The 5,660-nt window shown below is 40.7% G+C and overlaps 1 pseudogene; it reads right to left on the bottom strand.

Annotated features, from left to right (window-relative positions):
• Positions 1-3,604: 3,604 nt before the first annotated feature.
• On the bottom strand, positions 3,605-3,722 carry LOC126189241 (5S ribosomal RNA; annotated as a pseudogene).
• Between the last annotated feature and the right edge of the window lie 1,938 nt (positions 3,723-5,660).

Here is a 5,660-nt window from a genome sequence, read left to right as displayed (position 1 = left end):
CAAATCAACTGCAGCCATGTCCTTTAATTTCGCTGGAATGATAGGAAACAACGGTGCTCTGTGAGAAATAGTTGGCGGCTTTTGACATAATTTGCATAAACGAGGTGTGGCCAAATCGTCCAATTTAACAAAGCGTCTAAGAAAATTACAGACACCAAGGAAACTACGAACATCACGTTTTGTGGTAGGAACAGCATAATTACGAATAGCGTCAAGTTTTTCTGGATCAGGAAGAATACCTTCTGTAGAAATAATGTGACCGAGAAATTTCACCTGTGAACGACCAAATTCAGATTTCTCCAAGTTCACTGTAATGCCAACTCGTGCAAAAATAAGTAACAATGAATCCAAAATTTTGTTGTGCTCACTCCAAGAATGTTTAGCAATAAGAATGTCGTCGACATAAGAAGTAATATTGTTACGAAGATAAACAGGTAAAATTTCATTTAAACTACGAATGAATGCTGCTGAAGATACAGTAAGTCCAAACGGTAATTTCCAAAGTCACTTTTGGGTAAAACAGTCATATCCGGTTATTGTTTACTACTGTCTAGATAGATTGATAGTCGAAGAATTGTTTTGACAGATGCAAAGAATAGTAAAAGAGTAGGCAGCGGTACAGAAAACTAAAAGAGAAATAGCACCACTACAGCTCGGGGCCCTATGCTCGCTACGGCACATATTCACTTAGTGTAGTGAATCCCCTGAGGACTTTAATAGCTGCACATTAATTTCAGTTTGTAACTTAGTGGCAAATTTAGCGGAAGTGCGTACAGAAATTGAGCTAACCATGAACATGGATGTATGTCATTCTTAGATTTGCGAAAGATCTTAAATTTCCGAACAGTTAAAAAGTGTTTATAGTCAAAGTTTTCGCCTCGTGGCGACAAAGACCTACCGCGTCTGTCCCAGTCCCAATGTCGATTATTGTCAAGTTCGCGCGCCTGGCGCTCTCTTGTTGCTTCTCGTAAATGAAATAAATTACTTTCTTCAAACCCCTCTGCTATCTGTGATTCTAAATTCCTTCTACTGTCTTTTCCTACGATTTTGCTTTCAATTTGTTTGACTTGCTTTCCTAATGCCTCAAATTCCCTTTTAACGCGTTCATTAAGTTTTCCGTGATTTTCAACATGTTTATTTATGCTCTGGTACTCTTCGGTTTCTGAAAATGGCAATGGAGCTGTGTCATCTGAATCTCTGTCCCCATTTAAACTAAGACTTGTCAGTTTATCTGAGATCTCCTCAACTCTTTCCGATGAGTCACCTATTTTTTCTTTCTGTTTATTTACGTCATCCGTAAGTGTCGCGATTCGGGTTTCGGTATTGTCACATTTAGTAGTTAACTGTTCACACTGTTGCGTTAAGTTATTTATTCTGTCATTTGGTACGGATTCCTCGATTCTCTCAAATATTTCTTCCTTGTCTTTTGCACGTTGTAAATTTAATTCTGAAAATTTTTGTACTATCACGCGATCTTTTTCTTCCTGTTCCCTGTCCTGTTCCTCTTGTCTAATTCCTGTTGAAATTAAACTATTATTGTGAGCATTCAAAATCGGTTGTACTTCTTCTCTAATTTCTTTCTTTGATTCATCTTTCATGTTTTTAAAACATGTCCCTGTTCGTGAGCCTAACTGTGTTTCCATTGTTTCCATCTCGGTTTTACTTGTTCCTATTTGTGAGCCAAACCCTCTTATCACTGCTCTTAATTCAGATCCCATTTTTTTTAAATTCAGATCTAAACTGTGTTTCCATTCGTGCTCCCAAATTTAATATAGCACCCATCAACTGCTCCATATCTTCTGTCGTTAACCACGCAATCTGAGAATTTTTCGATTGTGAAAAATTTTGAACTGTTTCCGGACTATTTTCCCGACTTATTAAATTGTTTTCAACACCATTATTCATCATACTGTTGTCCTGTGTTGGCGAGTTCGCCATGTCAACAATTTCGTTATTCTGACTATTCATCATTTTTGCCTGTTTCATTGACCGCGTAGTCATTTACAAAATATACAAAACTCGTCACTGTACGAAAATTTATACACAATGACACTTTATCACCAACAATATCAATCACACGAAATGCTTCCTTCAAACACGATTAACGAACAATAGAAGAATAACAATCACCAAATCTAAAAAAGCAATACAAACTACAATTACTAAACTACAAATTACTACAACAATATTACTGTCTACTATTTTTACAATCAGAAGATTCCAAGGGACGATCCGAAGCAGCGGTCGCCACGTGCATGGGGGCTTATTTTAAATATTAATGAAAATATTTTTTTTTTGTAGTTGTCTGTCCGGTTACGCAAGTCTCGTAAACGGCTGGCCCTGACTAGTATTATTACGCAGTCTGACTGCTTAAAATGACAACAAAGAATGTAAGAAAATTTCTGTTAGCACAATTAATTAATTAAGTCCCCAGCAACTATAAAACCTACGAAACCAACAAGGCACAAGTGTAGCTGTTCTGTGTGTGGTAGTGTGACTCAACGCACATCTGGCACGGTTCTTCTTCAACAAAACAAGAAATTTTAAATACCATTTATACTGACGTGATAAAAGAAAATTAGAAATACTATAATTGTACAAGAAAACCAAAATTACACTCTAATACAAGAACACAAGCCAGATGCTTTGTTGACTGAACCTGTAATGAGACATTATTCAGGTCACTGAAAGAATAAAAGAATAAAAGAAAATACCTCCATATATTGACGAAATGCACTCTGACCATTACAATATCTCCATTAGAACAACATCTGCTATCTCTCCCATCAAACCACTGCATAAAACATGGAACAACAGTCTCCACTACCACATCTCACTCTAACTTCAGCTACAAGCAGTGTCCACCACAACTTCTCGGCAAGAACTGCCTGTCGCTGCGTCTCAATAATCACTGCCAGTGGAGGCGGCGGAACAATACTCTCTGGCGCGATTTCTGGCGCTGTGGCTCACTGTAGCCACCTTTCAAAGTTCCATAGTTGTTTGGGAACATGAATTACGTGAATGGCTGTAAATTTCCAGTCAGTGATCGGTTCAAATGGGCCAGAGGACCTAGTCCATTCTATGTAAACCCAGCCCAAAACATATGGAGCCACCACCAACTTGCTCTAACTACCATTCCACGTTCAAAGTCTGTTAATTCACGTCGTGCTGCCATAATCACGTCGGAAATCTTTTCACATGATTCACCTTAGTGCAAATGACAGCTCCACCAATGCACTGTCGTTTCACTCCTTGAGTAGCCCATACTACCGCCATGTGTCTGCGTGCATATCGCTATCCCATGACTCATGTGAGTATAACGGCCCATGTGACACGCCGGTTCCGCCTCCCGTGGGCGGAGCCCTATGGCTGTCTTAATAGAACTAAAACTAAACTCCTCCCGCACAGGCCATGAAGGCCCAAAGGTACCGACTGGCCGCCGTGTCATCCTCAGCCCACAGACGTCACTGGATAAGGATATGGAGCGGCATGTGGTCAGCACACCGCTTTTCCGACCGTAGGTCAGTTTCCGAGACTGGAGCTGCTACTTCTCAATCAAGTAGCTCCTCAGTTTGCCTCAGACAAGGGCTGATTGCACCCCGATTGCCAACAGCGCTCGGCAGACCGAATGGTCACCCATCCAAGTGTTAGCCCAGCCCGGCAGCGCTTAACTTCGGTGATCTGACGGGAACTGGTGTTACCACTGCGGCAATGCCGTTGGCTGTCTTAATAGAAGGACAGAGCTTTTCTCAGTCATAGCCGGTATTTGCTATGGGTGTGGATGGTTAACGTCTTGTACGGGATCGTTACAGATGAGAGCGAGAGAGAGAGAGAGAGAGAGAGAGAGAATGAGTGAGCGAGCGGGGGCGGGGATGGTGGCAAATGTAAGGAACTGTGCACGTAGCCAAGCGATTGTTTACACGGCACGAGAGCGTTACCGAAACAGGAGTATTTACAAGGAAGACACTTGGCACCGGAAAGACTATCAGAAATTCGAGAGCTTACGTACCAACATGCGTGATTCCTCCAACTAAATATGAGATTTAACTCGCGCTCATGTAAAAGCAGGGAGCTTCGGACGTACTCAGGACGTTACCGAAATACTTTATCCTCGGGCGCTGAACGTAAATGGAACAGGAAGACGGCATAATTATTCTAGAACTCCATGCAGTGTCCGCTACAAAAAGTACGGGGGCCGGAGGTGTGTACACGTAAATGTTTACGGGATATTGTCCTGATATGCGTTTCAGTGCTTTTATCTATGACATTCCTCTCCTCATCCTGGTGATGATGTATTATATTAAACATTATCTGCAAAAGAGACAAATGTGACGTTTCGCAAGTAAATAAAGCTCACATGATATTTAACAATGACTGTGCGTCTCATGAAATGTTCATTTTAAGTTGGTTATTCAACAAAGTTGTGTACAAAGAGTGATGAACTAGATGCTAGAAAATGTAGATACACTTTCACTTGATAGAGAATGCGACTAATGTCAACTCATAGCGTATAGTCGGTGTGTTTATCGACGATTTTGCAGCATATATTTCGCTATTCTCATAAATTTCAAGACCTGTTTTTCACTTTATTTACTTTTATTCGATTTGCCTACAGAGGAAGATGAATCGATAGGGAGCTACTCGGGGAGTGAGAAAGTGCTGGATAAATTAAATAGTGCTGGATAAATTAAGGAGTATTTCCATAAATAACAATTTACTATCTCTTAAATCTTTTGCTAAAGTTCTTTGTGAATTTATGATAGCTCCATAGAGAGGTGACTGAAGGAGTGAACTGTAGTGGAAGATAAAGCCTTCTGGGTTGTCAGGCAGCATCATATTTGTTTTATATGCTCGTAGTTTCGACGCCTCTGTTGGGATGATGTCCAGGATCTTGTAGTGTCCACGGTTGACTGAACGCTGAATATATACCAACAGCCACCCCTCGATGTCGCTATCCAAGATTTTCACAAAGAGCCTTAGCAAAAGGATTTGTCCTCAACAGCCGTGAAAAATTACGCTTAGTACCAGTCCTTTAGATTATTAATAAAGTTACAAGATTAGCTGTGACCACTACAAGAAATTGTAGCAGAAGATAACCTACCAACAGGACAGTGGAATTAAAAGAGACGCCTTGGGACAACTAAATTTAAACGCTCAATTAGGAAACTAACAGGTAATGGCTGTCTACAGTCAGCAGTACAGTAAACTACTTATAGTAAAGTGCATACGTAAAATTAGTTGTCCAACGGTTTTACAAAGACATAAGGTACCTCCGTCCAATGTCTGATGAACCTCCTGCTCCTTTTCCTCCTCTTTTATTGAGTAAGCTCTGAACCTAGTTCCACTCGGAGCCACCAGACAGGACAATACATCAAGGCCTGCTTCCGAACTCTCTCTTGAATTCAGCACAATAGTCATCATGAAATGACCGTTAGCTCTCCTGCAATAGACAAACTGCATTAATTCACGTACCACTAAAACATGAAAAGATATGTACCAATGAGTGGGCAAAGTTTGGTGAGGGTAAGAGATACAACTGCTAGAATGTTTTACAGCAGTTCCTGGAGCATGCAGCTGCCTAGACAATATATAAAAAAAACGCCGAGCTTGTACAGGCGTTGACAAGACACGCCACTCAGCAGTATGACAATAGAATGCCA

Source organism: Schistocerca cancellata, chromosome 5, assembly GCF_023864275.1.
Source record: "Schistocerca cancellata isolate TAMUIC-IGC-003103 chromosome 5, iqSchCanc2.1, whole genome shotgun sequence".
Taxonomy (NCBI): Eukaryota; Metazoa; Arthropoda; class Insecta; order Orthoptera; family Acrididae; genus Schistocerca; species Schistocerca cancellata.
This window is presented reverse-complemented; position numbering and strand designations above follow the sequence as displayed.